Here is a 17026-nt window from a genome sequence, read left to right on the forward strand (position 1 = left end):
CACTGAGGCCAAGTCCAAAGGCACAGGTGGGCAAGTCCAGCTCGCCAGCCAGGAATGTGCTCCAGGGTGTTGTCTGCCCAGGGAGGCTCAGGGCCCTGAGGCTGCCCAGGCATAATCATCCTGCTGCTCCCAGGTGTCTGGACAGCCCTCCGTCCATCGTCCATCGGGAAACCGCACTTTGGCAAAGCTGACAGCGTCTCCCACCTGGCCAGGAACAGAAAGGAGGGGCTGGGGGGAAGGGGGGCTGAGGGCTGGGGCCCAGGACTGAGCATGCATTCACTCACTCATTGGCTCACTCTGCCATTCCTGCAGCTGAGCCCCCCAGGAACAGAGGGAGCATCCTAACCATAGCTTCTCCTCTGCAGGGCTTGCAAAGCGGCCGGCCCTGCAGTAATGCACCGTCTCACTAGCTTCTCAAAGCAAACCACACATGTCTGCACTTTAAAGGGGAGAGAAACAGAGATACAGATACAGTTAGGTCGCTTATCTAAGGTCACACAGCCAATCAAGAAGAGTCACCACTCGGAGCGCCCGGGTGGCACAGCTGGTCTGACTCTTGTTTCGGCTCAGGTCACAGTCTCGGGGTTGTGGGATCGAGCCCCACGTGGGGCTCTGTGCTCAGTGCAGAGTCTGCTTCAGATTCTCTCTCCCTCTCATGCTCTCTCTCTCTCAAATAAATAAGTAAATAAATAAATAAAACCGTAAAAAAGAAGAAGAAGAGTCACAATTCAAGCTCGGCCTTGAAAGGTGTTGATTGGAGCATGGCTGACTCCAAGGGCTGGGCACGCTGCTTGAGCGGGGATAACGAGGCACCCTTGCCGCCTCAAGGAACTCGCGCGCCAGAGCAGAAGTGAAGTAGAACTGGCTTCTGGGAGGGACTGGGAGGGACACAAGGGTGGGAGCCAAGATAGAACATGAGGGTTTCAGTGATGGCTTCAGCTGGGACCTAGTCCACCTTCATGAGGAGCAGGAAGGCAGAGCAGTGATATGGTGACATCACAGACACTGTCGACAGATCCTGATCCCGGCAGCTGTCAGGCTCTGCTCAGGCTAGCAGAGCAGCCCACCTGCCTGCCTGCCTGGCATCTCGCCTCCCCGGTGCCCAGTGGGCAGCCAGAAACAGCCCACACCCCCGCACACCTGGGCCAAAGGGCTGTTCTCTGGGCCTCTCGCCTGGGGCCATGGGCAGAGGGAGAAACAGCCAAGAGATGGAAGAGATGGGGAGACAAACACACCGCAGCTCCCAGGCTGATCCTGCTCTATGCTAGAGCCCACGGTGGGTACTGACGAGCCTGTGGGGTGGCTCCCCCCCCCACCTTGAGGAGCCAGCAGTCTGGCATTCTAGAACCTTCTCAGAGAGCTGTGGCCATGATAAGTGGAGGTAGGCACTGAGTGGAAGGCAGACAGGCCAACTCACAGAGCATGTGAGCTTCCACAGGCCCCTCTCTTGGGCTGTCAGCACGGTGAGGGAAGGCCTGGCTGATTCCCTTCCTAAATCTGCAGGAGCATCTGACTTTGGCTCAGCTCATGACCTCAGGGCCCTGGGATCAAGGGGCTCTGCACTCAGCAGGGAGAGAGCTTGTCCCTCTCCCTCTGCCCCCTACCCTGTTCGTGCTCGCTCTCGTGCTCTCTCTTTCTCTCTCTCTCTCACAAATAAATAAATAAAATCTTTTTTTAAAATCTGTAGGCGCAAAAGCCAGTAAAGTAAAATATTTCCCAAACACCCGCCCCCACTGGCAAAGCACTTCGTGCCTTTTAAGACCCTTGTTCTCTCAGATTGTTTTGGTCCTCCAGTCCTTGCAGAGAGGAATCCTACTCTCCACTTGAAGAAAGAACCTCAGGCCCAGAGAGGTAAAGAGCTTTGCCTGAAGGCACACAGCCGGTAAGGAGCAGTGTGCAGAAGCTGCCTCTCCTGGCTCCTTGTCTGGGGTGTGGAGTCCCCCCACCCCCCGTGTCTACTGGCATTGGCAGAACTTATGGGGACCCAGGCTGGCTGGGAACCCGTCTCTCCCAAGAGGGCAGCTGCAGGTGGACAGGCCCAGCTCCCACCTGGAGTTCAGCGCCAGCCCCATGGTGGCTGGTGAGCAAGCAGAGGCTCTTCAGGACACGTGTTTTCACTTTCACTGGAGTTGGGAATAGCAGAAAAACCTGTGAAGCTGCTAATGGGATAATGGAGAAAGTATTTATTTATTTTTTCGAAGGAGGCCTGTGAAGACCAGGGCAGGCTCAATGTGAGGCCACAGAGGCGGGAGGTCAGCCCGCTGTTAACAGGGATTAAGCAGATAGCGTGGAATGAGGGGGTTTCCGGGGCAGGGGCTGGAGACAGAGGCTGGAAGCAGGGGCTGGCCTGGAGCTCTCAAAGTTAGCTCCCCCAGGAGAAAGCAAGGCTGGACACAAGGACTCAAGGCACTTCTAGACCTGGGGTGGGGCGCCAGTGGGGGGCTGGTTCACGGCCTGAGATTTCCTCCACACCTGCTCCCTACTGTGCCTGCCCACGGTGGTGCAGGCTTCCAGGGGTCATCAAATCAGCCTCCTGCTTCTGGGCAGTGTGTCCTGCAGTAGCCTCCTAAGGAACATCTGTGTCTCCCTCCACGCACAGTGTCAGGAGCGAGGCAGTTCCTGTTGCTCCTTCTGCTGCAGCAGGGACCATCCCCAGGCACCTAATCCCATGTAAGAAATGTCCTCTTGGTGGAGCGCCTGGGTGGCTCAGTGGGTTAAGCCTCTGCCTTCGGCTCAGGTCCTGATCCCAGGGTTCTGGGATCAAGCCCCACATCAGGCTCTCAGCTCAGCGGGAGCTTGCTTCCTCCTCTCTCTCTGCCTGCCTCTCTGCCTCCATGTGATCTCTGTCTGTCAAATAAAAAATTAAAACATTAAAAAAATATATTCTCTTGGTGAACATGCCACAAGGGTCTTGACAGCCTCTGTCCCCACTCCTGAACTGGTTGTGGACATCTTTCCAGCCCACAGCATTGCCCTTAGACCTCCGGTCCTCAACTGCTTAGAAGCCCCATTGAGCTTGAGAACAAGCAGCTTAGAGACCACACAATCCCATGGCTCCTGGCCATGGATTGGGGGAGATGCACAGGGGCACAGCGTGACCCCAAGTCTCCCCCACTCCCACCAGAGCTGCTCCCCTTTTACTGGTTTTCTTGTGGACACACGGCCTCGGCTTTCTCTCCAAATACTGAAGTGTGTACTATTGTAAGAAACGAAAAGCACTTGAAGGTCCTTGCCCTCACCCACTCTGTGCAGCTGAAATAGCCCCAGGGCCCGGAGAGAAGAGACTTGCCCAAGGTTACGCAGACCGGAAGCTGACTGCAAGTTGCTTGCCTCCTGATCCAGAGCTGTCCCCCCACACTCTGCTGGAGTAACCACCAGGACTTCAGGAAAACCAGAGAGGCCACAAGTCTTTCTTTTAGGAGTGAGGCGGTGGGAAGGAGAGTGGGGTTTGCAGTCACACACACATGCACCCCCCGCCCAACTCCTGGCCCTTGTGGAGCTGTTTCTTCTCTCTGGGCCGGCACAAGGCCCTGCACTGAAGAGGCGACAGTGGGCGCTGGCGTGGAGGGCAGGGAGCATGCAGTGGCCCGTCTTCGTCAGGCGATAGAAGGAGCTGCTCATGCCTACAGAGCCACTCCTGCCTAAGGCCCCTTTGTGCTGGCCTGCCAGGTGGGGAGCAGTCCTGGCCCAGGGTCTGGAGTCTTCTGCCCAGGCCAGGCTGCTTTTCTCATTTCAGCCCCAGCCTGGGAAGGCTGAGGTCCTGGAGACCCCCACCCGGCGGCTTCCTGCACTCCAGGCTCGTAGGCGGTCCCAGATCCCTGCTGCGGCACACCAGCCCCCAGCAAGCACCTGCCATGCTCCAGGAGGCCTGGTTGCCCATGGCTCGGGAGCTCACCGGACTTCACTGCGAAGGCCTTCTCCAACAGGGAAGCCCTTAAGAGTGTGCTTGGACACAGCCCTGCTTTGCCAAGCCCCACTTAACCACAACTACATTCTATTTCCTCAGGAACATGTGCTTGACATTCGTCTGTTCCATTTCCACCCCGCCCCCCGCCCCCACTCGCTTTCCTGTTCTGGTCCCTGGTGCAGTCTCTTCCTTGGGGGAGCAAGGAGAGGTGTTTCAGGGGGACACCCGTCTGCCTCCATGCTGCCTGGCTCTGGGACGACAGGCTTAAGTTATTCCTGGAGATTCAGGCAGACATTGGGAAGGACTTCCTGACCAACAGGGGCTTCACAGCTGGAACAGAAGCCAGAGGAAGATGATGAAATCACTGGCCCTGGAGACGTTCTATGGGGGCTGGCTGTGGGGAAAGGCTGGTGGGCTGCCTAAGGTGGAGGTAGGTCACCTCTTAGGGGCCCCAGGCCTACACCTGGCCACAGGCCCAAAGGCTGCGTTTCACGCCTTTGATAAATATTTGTGGATTATCTGCTCTGTGCTGGGCATTACTAGGGTCTGGAGAAGAGCAGGGAAGGAGAGACATGGAGACTCTCTGTCCCAGGTCATGGACAAGGAACGGGACAATTTTGAGATATACATTGTCAGTAATAGAGGATCAGTAGCTAATGACAGGACATGTGAGCCCATTGAGAGGGGAACCGGGTGGACTTCCTGAAGGAAGAGAGACTGGGCTAGAAAAAAGAGGGAAGGCCCCAAGAGGAAGACCCTGAATGCTGTAGCCTGGGACATGGGACCACTGAGACACACCCAAAATCTCTGCTGGGCTGGTGTCAGGGAAACTTCCCCTTTCATGGGTGATTTAAAAAAAAAAAAAAAAAGGATAGCCCCACAAAGCAAAAAATGAAATCACCAGATCATCTGATTGACAGTAACCTGGATAGACATCCCTCTCCACTGTGTATTTTTAGCTTAGTGCTTGGCACACAGTAGGACCTCAATCAACATTTGTTAAATGAATGAGACATTTAGTCAGTCTGGAACTCAGCCCTCCCACTGGCCCCCTTTCTCTTCCAAAACTGCAACTTGTCTCAACTCAGAACCCCACCAGGAGAGGATTAACCTCTAAGGCATCCCAAGAAATGTGTTTACCAGGTCTTTCTCCTGGCACTGTGTCCTGCAAAGAAGTAAAGACAGCGACAGCTGTGCTGAGCGAACAGTGACGTGTTCTGCGTGTATGCCACGTGCCAGGCACCGCTTGCCCTTCACAGCTCACTTGCAACCACTGTATGAGCTGGACCGCATCACAGTCTCTCGTGTTGCCAAGGACGGGGTTTAGGCGCAGAGTGGTGATGTATCTCACCCAAGGTCACACAGCGAGGATGTACAGAAAGAAGGCCTTCCTGTGTTCTGCAGGCCGTCGGGCACAGTGGGGGCCTCTCGCTCTTAGAACAATTCCAAGGAGCAGGTTATCATCCTCTTTTACACACGAGAAAACCAAAGCTCTGAGAGTGAAGTAGCTTGCCCAGCCTGGCGTGCTGTCCTTGGCTCGCAACACAGTGCTCTCTCCTCTGCACCCCATCTGTTCTTTAGGGCCTTTCCCAAACTGGGGTGCAAATAGCCGCCCCTGGTGAGCTCCGGGAATGAAGCAGCTCCAGGAGGAGAACTGGCCCAGTGACTCGCCGGCAGGATTTATGTCCTGTCCAGGGCGGACAGTTTGGCTGCTGTATGAAAGGCTGAGCAGAGCTCAAAGATGGAACTTGTTCCGATTAAACGATTGCAAATGTCAGGCGGCACGGCCGGGGAGCTCCTTACGCACGCACCCAGGCGGCTGGAGGCCAGGCCGCCGGGAACGAGCATGCCCGCTGACCTCACGGTTTCTCCTAATGCAATTAGAGCCCACTAGGAGACAGTGGGTTCCAACCCAGAGCCGGAGCAACATGCTCTCCAGGGGACGTGGGGCCCCTTTCTCCCAAGAGATGGCGCAGGGACAGGGGGTGTTGTTCTAATTAATTGACTGCACTCCATTCCAATGCAGATGGATGTAGAAATTACCTGCAGATGTGACTGCGCACAACCATTTTAACTGTCCGGGCTGTCACGCAGGCTGGGGAGCCAGGGCCTCTCAGGGCAGGGTTCATTCCGTGCAGCCCCCTGCCTCTGGGCCCGACAGACTTGTGCCAGCCTAAGTGGAGGCGGGAGTGCTGGCTCTTTAGGGCCTCCTGGCCCCGGCGCTCCTTGGGCCTGCGCTGTCCTGAGGCCCAGCTGGCCCGGTGTGACTCCACAGGGGTGCTGGCTAATGGCTTCCTGGAGGGTTTCCGCAGGGGAGGGTGTGGTGGGTGCACCTGGGAATAGGCAGCCACGGTCCTCTATACTTGCTCTCGCTCCCCAGGGCCTGAGGCCTCCTCCATGCCTTCTGCAGAGTCCCGTCCTGGGGTCTTTGGACCTCTAGATATTTTTGGATTGTATAAAAACCGGATAACACATGGGGTTTGTTTGATATAAAGACAAGCTGTTAGCAGTGCTTCCCACACTGATGACGCAAGATCCATGAGAACACCGATCGGTTGATCGATTGATTCATTCATTCATTTCCGCACCCAGGAGCCTCCCGACTCGGTTCCTCTTGCTGGGACATAACCGAGGATCAGACCTGGTGCCTGTTCTGGAGAACCTCATGATCCAAGGAAAGGAGATGGATGTACCAATAGCCAGCTACTGCAGGGTGGGATGGGCTGTCCTCTTGGAGTGTGTGATACTAGGAGGACTCCCAGGAGGGAAGCAACCTGGCCTGTGTGGTCAAGGCAGCCTTCAAGGAGGAGGTGAGGTTTCAAATGAGCCGTGAAAGTGAATCGAACCTCTCCTGGGGGGATACAGAGAGAAGCTCAGCTTCTTCCCAACAGAAACCATGTGAACGGGGGCCTGGGGGCAGGGGAGACCTGAGGAGTGTGCTGGGAGATGAACAGGGGTCCGTAAGCAGATGAGGGGCTGTGAATTTCGTGCTGGTTTCAGGAGGAGTGTCAGGTCTCTACCTGACACTCCCAGAATCTTTGAAAGACTTCAGGGGTAAGAGGACCCCATGGATAGAGCTCTATATTAGAGACCCTCTTGGTGGAGAGTAGACTGGAAGGAGGGGAATGGGGTGGGGCAGAGGCAGCAGGAAAGGAAAGGACAAATTTGTGACAAGGACGGACAGTGCCGTCACCACGCTGGGACCACAAACTGGAGTGGGGTGGGGGTGGGGAATAAGGAGGCAGGAAAGAGGAGGAGTCCGGGAAAGGGGCCCTGGGGGGAGGGAGCAGGAGGATTCTGCTGAAGATACACACCACCCCCACAGCCAAGTGGTCCCCACCTGGGGAACCTGGACAGCTGCTCTACAGCCCTGGCTGCTTTCAGAAGCTCTATGAGGACTTGCCTTCCCTCAGCATCCATTGCCCCACATGGAGTGAGAGGTTAATTCTCATCCCATTCCCTACTCTATCCATTTCCTCCCAGCATGGACCAGATACCTGGGAAACATTCAGGGAAGCTCTTTGAAGGGAAGCACTTCTTCAAGCCAGTCTGTGGTGTTTTCCGAGCCCCCTGGGCCACTCTGGATGCAGGGGCAGGGAAGTCCCGAGCCAGGCTTGCCAGCTTCCTCAGCCAGCCTCCTTGGTGGCTGTCCACTTCCCTCTCTCTTCAAGCTCCCTCTGGTTGATCCCCCCAGCACACCACCTTGCCTCCTACCTGCCGTGCAGATGACACTCCCTTCACTTCCTACGCTCCCCCCAAACCCGCTGTGACTGCCTCCTCCATCCTGCCCTGCCCTGGTCCTGTGCCATCCTCTCCACCCCTGCTTTGGGGCTCCCCTCTCAGCCTTCATGAATGGTTGCTATATCCCCCCAGGCTAAAAGACTCTCCACATCTCCTTCAAGCTCTACTTTCTTCGCCCCCTCGAAAATCTGCACTCATCTGTCCACAACCTCATCCCATGCCACCCCTCAGCACGTGCAAGCTAGCTCACCCACAACCCAGGAAATTCTTACAAAGGTCACAGCCTGCATGGTTCCGTCCTACCCCGACCAGAGCCTTCTGCACTCTTACCAGACCAGACCTGCTTCTCTTCTTGGAACTCTCCTTCCTTGGCTCCTGCCCCCCAGGACCTTCTGGTTTTGCTCAGATCCTTTCTTTTTTTCTTTTCTTTTCTTTTTTTTTTTAAATTTATTTATTTGACAGAGAGCGAGAGAGCACAAGCAGGCAGAACAGCAGAGGGAGAAGAAGAAGCAGGCTCCCCACTGAGCAGGGAGCCCGATGTGGGGCTCGATCCCAGGACCTGGGATCATGACCCCAGTCAAAGGCAGTTGCTCAACCAACTGAGCCACCCAGGCGCCCCTCGGATCCTTTCTGACACAACTTGGACCGTGTCATGTGGGATGAGAATCCCTAGCAAGACCTGTTAGATGCCTCTTCTTCTCTTTGCACACATTCTCCCAAAGCTTTTATCACTCTGGTGCCCATGCCTCTGGTGATCCAGATACCGGCCGGACGTCCCCCACCCCTGACACTATCCATATTGTCTCCCATCACTTACCCCAAAACTCTTCTAGTTCCTGTGGCCCCTACCTTGTTGGATGGTTAGCAACTTGAAACCTTTCTCTTCCTCATTCCCTACACTTATTACCAGGTTCCTTCCAAATCTCTCTGGAATGCACTGCTCTCCATCTCCCCTGCTGGAGTCCTGGTTTGGTCTTTTAACTCACACCAGACATCTCTGTCCTCCTCTGCCTGGGGTAGTCCTCTCCCTAGGTCCCTGTATGCCTGGCCTGGCCTCCCTCCCCACCACCGCATCTGCCACTGACACCTTTCCCTCTTCCCCCCGTCCCCTCGGCCTTCCTGCTCCTGTTCCCACCTCGGGACCCTCTCAAAGCTGAACAAGAGTCTGGATTTCTACCTGCATGAGGTTGCATTCCACCAGATCAGCAGTTCTCAAACTTTTTAGTCTCATGACCCCATTACATTCTTAAAATTGAGGCCCTGAAAGAGCTTCTGTTCGTATTTACGTGGGTTATATCTATCAATATTTGCCAATATAGAAATGAAATCTAAGAATGTTTTGGAACATTAGAGTACCAGTAAATATTTATTAAATGAATGAATGAATAAATAAATAAAGCCATGATGAATGATTAATGAATGAATAATATAAATGAATATGATATAAATGATGCAATATGTATAACATAACAGAAATAAATGAATAAAACCATATTGGCCAAGGAAAAAAAAATAAAACATTAGAGTACACAAACACCTGTCTTATTAGCGGTCAGAGCAATATTGTCCTTACCTATCCCTGGGTGTGGCAAAAATCCTTGTACACTCTTGAGAGAACACCAGTAGAAATGACATATAGTGTCTTCGTGTGATACAATGTTTCCACCTGCACATCCCCTGACAGGGTCATGGAACTCCCCAGACAACACTGAGAACTGCTGCATGAGGTAATACACATCTGTCCATTTCTCTTCATTTAGGTCTTAGTGCACACATCACTTTCTCAGAAAACCCTTTCTGCCCCTTTTATTCCCTCCCCAGGGCAGTCTATCCCGGTCCTGTGACATCTGAAATTACCTATTTTCTTGCTCCCTTTGTTGTTCCTTACTAGAATGCAACTTCATGCAGGTAGAAATCCAGACTCTTGTTCAGCTCGGAGCCCAGCATGGTGCCTGATGCACAGTAGACATTCTAAAAGAATGAGTTGTTTTCAAACCTTGGCTACATACTGAAGCCAAGGGGCCAGGGGTGTGCTTTTAAAATGCCCGAATCCCTGAAAGTTTAGATCAGCATCTTGGGGTAGATGCAAGCACTGGTGCTTTGTAAAGCTCTCCAAGGGACTCCAAAGTGCAGCCAAGAATAAGAACCACTGGTCTAAATCCTGAAATCCTCACTGATGGAGACACTGATTCTTCCTTCCTTGGTCAGAGTTACACAGGGTGGAAGTCATGTCAACTCCTTGTCTTGCCTCGGGACACCAGGTGTAGGAGGGCAACAGGTTGGAGGAAGCTCTTGGGCCAGAGTCCTCCTTGGGGAAGGAGTGCCCTCCTCGGATCCTGGACCTTGGATCAAAGTGATAGGGTCCACAGCTCGAACTGGCAGTGCTGGTTACTCTCACGATCGTCTGCAGGGCTGCCTGCACTGGGCACACTGGCTCCCATACAGCGATGTGAGATTCTGGTGCTTTGGTGACTCATGGAGATTGATGGTGACTTCAGTGGGTAGACATAGAAATGGGGCATGTGCCCAGATTGCCCTGGGCCTGGGGAAGTCTCACATCCCCCACCCTTGCCTCTGAAGTGTAGCCAGGCACAGCCAGGAAATGCCACACCTTATGTTCCTGCCTCCTACGTGAGCAGTGCTTCCCTCGCTGAGCGGTCACCTGAACCTGAACCTGGGCTGGGAACCTCCGTTCCGGCCTGGAGTCGGCTACCATCTGGCCCAAAGCAGCTCTCGAGGCTAGAGCTGCTTGGGAGAGAAAATGCTCCCAGCACTGTGCCAGACATGGGCTGGTTTCATCCTGGAGGTTGTCAAAGGGACATCGTGGTCTTCATTACACAGGGGAGGAAACTAAGCCACAGAGAGGTTTAGATGACTTGACTGGGAACACCTTGCCAGGTCTGCCTTAGATGGCTACGTAGTGGGTCGGGACGTGGAGCTCATGGAAGATTAAAATTGAAGATAGGCGGTGGCCTTGGAGAGGTCACAGGACCTTCCTAACTTGGGCTCTGTATCTGCAGAAGCAGAGAAATAGTGCCTACCTCACAGGGTTGTTGTAATGGGTATAAAAGCTCTAGGTATAAGCATGAAGCAGAGAAGTTGCTCAATAAGTAGTCATTATATTATTATTATTATTATTGGCTCCCAAATCCTTTTTTCCATCGTGCCCTGGCGCTTCCCAGAGGAAAATTCTTTCTATACAATTTAAAGCCCTTTCACACATATCAACCCCTTTACTTTTCATAGTGCCCTCATGAGTTGAAACTTTTGTCCACCCCACTTTATTTCTGCTTTTTTTGATGAAGACAGTGGGATCCAGAGAGGTCAAGTCACCTGTTCAGATCCCACAAGGGTGAGTGGCAGATGTCCTGACTCCCGAGGTGTCTAGAATATTCTCTCCCAACACAGCAACTGCAAAGGCCCATGACCGACCCTGGCCCCGAGCAGAGGTTACGCCCTGGGTTCTTGGGAAGGGGAGAGGCAGGGAAGCCCGAGGTGGGAGGGAGTGCAGAGAGGAGGGTGGAGCTGTGTCCTTGATGTGGTGGCTGGGCCCATTCAGGGTTGTCACCACAGTCCTAGGGTTTGGCTGGGACAGTGACCGCCATTTCCGCTGGTGTAGCAACGCCGGGTGGATCTGGAAACCCATGCCAGGCAGGGCTAGGGAAGGGAGGATGCCTTGCTGGCCTGGTCTGAGGCTCTCTGTTGGGGGTGGGTGTCCACTGCTGCCCTGTTTGGCTCCCATCGCCCCGCCCGGCTCCTAGACTCCAGCTTCCTCCTGGTGGCGTACACAAACCAGAAGTCTGGTCTGAAAGGCGATCCTGTGTCGGGAGCGGCTGACAGCATGGGTCGGGACTGGGAGGCACCTCTTCAGGGCTTTTGGAAACATGGTTGCATGATGGGGATGGCAACCGGAGCCTTTGTGAGTGGAGCGAGGCCAGCGTCCTCACCCACAGGCCAGTCATCGGCTCTGCAGTCATCTGCAGCCTCGGACCTGGGAGGAGAGAGCGTCTGTTCCCAGCTCTGGGGTGGCCATTTGCAGTACGTCCGGAAGGAAGCTGGGCAGGACCCGCAACACATATGGCAGGGCCCAGTGCAAAATGGAAATCCTCCCTCTGGTTCCCAAACTATTAAGAATGTCAAGAGGGCGACGGCAGAGCATGAAGCCAAGTTGGGCGACCCTTCTAAGCGCAGGTCACAGGCCGGAAAGGCCGTCCTCAAGAGGGATCTAGGGGAGAGTAGGCCAAGGATCAGGCCCCAGGAAAGGCAGCCGCAGGGGTCTTCTCTGGGCCCTCATGATCTCCTGACCAAAACGAAGAGAACCTATAAATACAGAGGTAAGAAACTCGGGGGCCATGCTTAACAGTTCCTAGATGGACAACTTTCTCCATCTGTGGCCCCAAGTGCCCAGGCCCCCTCAGCCAACCAGCACCCACAGACCAGGTCCTTCCTTATTTGGAGGAGGGAGGCATTCGACTTTCACCCTGTCTTGGGGGAGTTCAAAAGTACTGGGCAAAGATGTCGTGCTTGTAGCCCATCTGGGGAAAAAGCGTCTGGAGCTGTTCCTTTCATTTATGGAATGGACACCCGAGGATGGCAATACAAAGGGTGACGGCCCAGAAAAGAGGCGAAGTATCAATAATGGGCTTTGTTGGCGCTGGCCTCCAGTCCCCCGCCCTGGGCTTCGTGTGGCCAGGAAGCCTGATGTCTCTGTTTCAGCAGTGGGATCGGAACCAGCTTTCAGAGCAACATAAGCCAGGGGTCATTTTTAGCACAGACGTAACTTTCTAGTTCCTTTTCCCTACCCCTCATTTTTCAGTTGCCTTTAAAGAGGCCGCAGAGAGCTGGAAAACAAATCCAAGTTTAAAGAGACAAGTGCAAAAATGCAAACTGGGCAAGGGGACAGAGCCACCAGCTGGACAAAATGTGCCTGGAGAACAGCGTCCTCGCCTTGGCGGGCGCTGGGGATTTACGGTCAAAGTTTTGTAGATGTTTTACCACGTTATGAGCCAGCTCAGGAGACCCCTCATAAAACTCTGCTTAGAGGAAAGAACAAACTAGCTGATAAAAGTCGGCTGCTGCCTATAAACGCGCTGCAGGGATTCAATTGAGTGGTGGATTTATTGGTCTGGGCTCTTTGTGCAAATTAAGAACTAGTGCACACGTCTGAATCGGGGAGGGAAGAGCCCGAGCAAGCACCTGGGGTTGCTCCCTGCTCACAGGATGGCAAGCAGCCCGTGATCACCCATGCCCTGTTTCTTTCTCCAGTAGAGACCAGAGGAAGATTCTCCCCGAAATTCAGTTGCTGCAGATCTACTCTTACACTCCTCTTCTTTGCCTCCCACAAAGACCCACAGAAAGAATCTGTCCCTCTCCATCCACCGCCTTCCCCACACGCCCTTAATGATAGCAGTTCTGACCTAAGCTTTCGTGTCTGTCTGGCCTGCCAGACCGTGTACTTCTCTTATCTGTCTTTGAATCCCCCAGAATCAGTTGTGTGCGGGGTACACGGGGAGGCCTCTGAACGAATGAATGTGAATGTAGCAGACCGTAAGGTGCCCCGTACAGAAGTGACTACGACCCCTCTCCAAATGGTACGAAGGGGTTAGGGGAGGAGAACTGAGGTGCTTGTCGGGACTGAGGACAGAGCAGGTGCTGAGAAACAATGAAGGAAGAAGAGGGGCAATCCGGGAGCGGTTAAGTCTAGGTTCCTCCCCGGAGATGGGCGATCTTTGTGGCTCATCTACCCAGCTCCCTCTCTGCTGCTTTTTCTTAGAATTATGCCCTGCAACAGAATGAGGGTCCTTGATAAGAACGCAGGTATCCAGCCCCTCCTCAAACGTGCCAGATTGGAATCTCTGGGCCTGGGGCCTCAAACGCTGGACCAGTCCCAGTCTCAGAAAAAAAAAAAAATGGCTTTCTTTTACACTCTGTAGAAACTGAGGCACATTCTAGGAATGATGGGGAGGGAGAGTGCAAGGAAGGGCACCCGTGTGCCCAAGGAAGGGCACCTTGAGAAGGACTGCCTATCTCCTCCCAGCCCAGGCATTAAGGGCAGAGGTGTGAGACTCTGGCAGGCAGCCTCAGGACTCTCCAGCCCTTGCGGCATGGGACCCAAGGGGGAAGCTAGCTGGCAATTTTGCAGCTGCCCCGAGAGAGCCCCACATGTGCCACTGCCCAGCCAGATGGGGGCCACGCTCCACTCACCTCTGTGTTTGGAGGAACCCTGTCCCGCGCAGGACTGGATCTTCAGGAAACCCAACTCTTGTCACAGAAGAGTGAGCATCAAGGATGCAGAGAGGAAACCGGTGAAGGGAAAGACTCCTTCCACCAGAACCACAAACACCCCGGAACAAACTGTGGCGTTGTCACTGATGAGCTGTGGGCGCATAGGAAACCCAGTCTCTTGAAGCACGCTTGCTGCACTGCTTGCTAAGTGTGGACGGTGCCCAAGAGCACCGCACGGCTGCCCACTTAGACCAGGAAGTCCGGAGTATATGTCAACCCCTCCATGTTTCCAAATTTACCAAAACGCTTCACATATCTCTTCTCACTTAAACCATACGAATCTGTAAGCGGTAGAACATCATCTCCATCAATACACAAGAAGAAACTAAAACGGAGAGGGAAGATGGCTTACCCAAGGCCACTTAGCTGGTAAGTGGCTGAGACTTGAAACCAGGTCTGGGTCACTTGCAATTTAGCAAGTTTTCCTGAGTCATTGTGCTTCCTCCCTGAACCTCCTCCTCCAAGTGCGCACCCTCCCATGCAAATGTGCAGAGTGGAGGCATCGTAAACAACTGAACACCTGGACAGGTGAAGATGGTACCTGGCCCCCATTATTCAGATTAAAGTTAGACATAACACAGTCACCACATAATCTGGACCCTCCTTGGGCAGGCAGAATTCCTCCTCTTTGGAGCCTAGGATCTCACTGGTTTGGAAAAACTGCTATTCTGCCAAGAGAATTTTGAGGGCAATTTCTTTTCTTTTTTTTTTTTTTCTTAAGATTTTATTTATTTATTTGACAGAGAAAGAGAGATCACAAGTAGGCAGAGAGACTGGCAGTAGGGGGAAGCAGGCTCCCCGCTGAGCAGAGAGCCCGATGCAGGCCTTAACCCTGGGACCCTGAAACCATGACCTGAGCCGAAGGCAGAGGCTTTAACCCACTGAGCCACCCAGGCACCCTTGAGGTGAACTTCTAAACGTGGATGGCATAGGGACAGGAAGGAAAGAAACCTAAATTCTTCACTTCATCCCAACAGATTGTCTCATCAGCAGGGAAGGGGTCTGACCACCAGGAATCTATTTCCCCAATAGAGGGAGATAGAAAAGAGCTCACATCTAATAGCTGTGGCATGCTTACAGAAGGAGCGTGGTGGGGGATGCCTGGGTGGCTCAGTTGGTTGGGCGTCTGACTCTCGATTTTAGCTCAGGTCATGACCTCAGGGTTGTCAAGCCCTTCATCAGGCTCTCCACTCAGCAGGGAGTCTGCCTGAGATTCTGTTTCTCTCCTTCTCCCTCTGCCCCCACTCCCTTGCTAATAAATAACATCTTTAACAAAAAAGCAGCAGCACTGAAAGTTTTCTCACTATGATGATTCTCCTTACTTTATAAATATGAGTCCAGTAAAAATACCAACAGAGTTCTTTCTTCGCTGGATGAGTGGGTGGGGCATGATTAGCTAACAAAAATTCCAGGAAATCAGGCATAATGGACGGAGGTGGGAGCACAGGAAGGTTGCGGGAACCTAGAGGACACTAAGCCTTTGGAAACCTAATGTCCATCAGTACGGGACTAGTTAAATAAACTATAGTATACCCAAACAACAGAGAAATAAGGAACCATTTTAGAAAAAATTAAGGAAACTCTTTTTATATTCATGTATAATGATCTCTAAGATACATTAATTGGGGAGCACCTGGGAGGCTCAGTGGGTTAAAGCCTCTGCCTTTGGCTCAGGTGATGATCCCAGGATCCTGGGACTGAGTCCCACATCAGGCTCTCTGCTCCTCCGGGAGCCTGCTTCCTCCTCTCTCTTTGCCTACTTGTGATCTCTGTCTGTCAAATAAATAAAATCTTAAAAAAAAAAAAAGATACAGTAATGGGGGGGGGAGAGGTGTCAAGCTGAGTCTGTAGTAGGCTGTAGCAAAATCAGGGAGAAAACACACACCCAAAAACCCTCATTTGCTTTTTGTATCAGTTATCTATTGCAGTGGGACAATTCACCCCAAAGCTTAATAATTTAAAACAAACATTTATTATCTTTCCATGGGTCAAGCATCTGCACACAGCTTAGCTGATTGCATTTGTTTGAGGTCCTCGTGAAGTTGTAGCTGAGCTGTTAGCTGGGGCCGTGGTCTCAACTGAAGGCTCAAGTGGGCAGGAGCGTGGGCAGTTGGGGGTCTGCTTCCAAGCTCAGTCACATGGTGGCTGGCTGGCTTCAGTCTCTCACATGAGCACTCCACAGGCTGTCTTGGAGCACTGCAGCTCCTCCCGAAGGGTGAGGAATCCGACAGTAAGTGATGGGCTCACACTGGAGGCTGCAGTCCTTTTTTATCAGTTAGTTTCAGAAGTAACACCACATTACTTCCGCAATATTCTCTTCACAGAAGCAAATCTGTAAGGCCAGCCCACACTGAAGGAGAGGAGGGTACACACGGACATGAATACCGGAGGTGGGACCCTTGGGGGCTATCTTAGAGGACACCAACCATTGTGTGGATATGAGCAAAGAATATTTTTGGAAGAATACATCAGAAACATTTTATGCTGGTTGCCTCCAGGGAAGGGAAGTGAGTAACTGGGAGAGAACTTTTCACTGAATGTGCTCTTGTACTCTTTTTGAATTTTGCACAGTGTGACTGTGTCACTTATTCAAAAAATAAATCTATTTTAATTTTAAAAGGACAATTAAAAAAGATAGAATTTTAAAAGTAAAAAAATGATGAATAGAAACAGTGATATTTAAATAATACATAGTTATTATGAAGCACTTTAAATCCTTGTATCTGTTTATGGTCAGGATTTAAAGAGCTCTGTAACACACACACACACACACACACACACACACACACAAACCCCTCCCACTTGTAGAACAAAATACTCTCAAGCCAGGCCTTTCGGGCTTTTCACAATTGGGCTCCAGTCCACCCTAGGGAGCCATTCCTCCAGCCCTTTAAGAACCGTAGTGACTTGCTTGGTGGGACTATTAATATTTGCCAGTTTTAGGAGATAAAAGCAAACAAGCGCAGTGCCTGGTACACAAGCTTTTGATCCATGCTGGATTCCAATCTTTCTCAAACACTGCCTTTGCTTATTAGATTGTCCCCTCAGCATGGAATGCCCTACACTCCTCCCCATCCCCAAGTCCAAATTCAG

This window comes from Mustela putorius, unplaced genomic scaffold (genome assembly GCF_011764305.1).
Source record: "Mustela putorius furo isolate JIRA1106 unplaced genomic scaffold, ASM1176430v1.1 tig00003853_pilon_pilon_pilon, whole genome shotgun sequence".
In the NCBI taxonomy this organism is placed as follows: domain Eukaryota; kingdom Metazoa; phylum Chordata; class Mammalia; order Carnivora; family Mustelidae; genus Mustela; species Mustela putorius.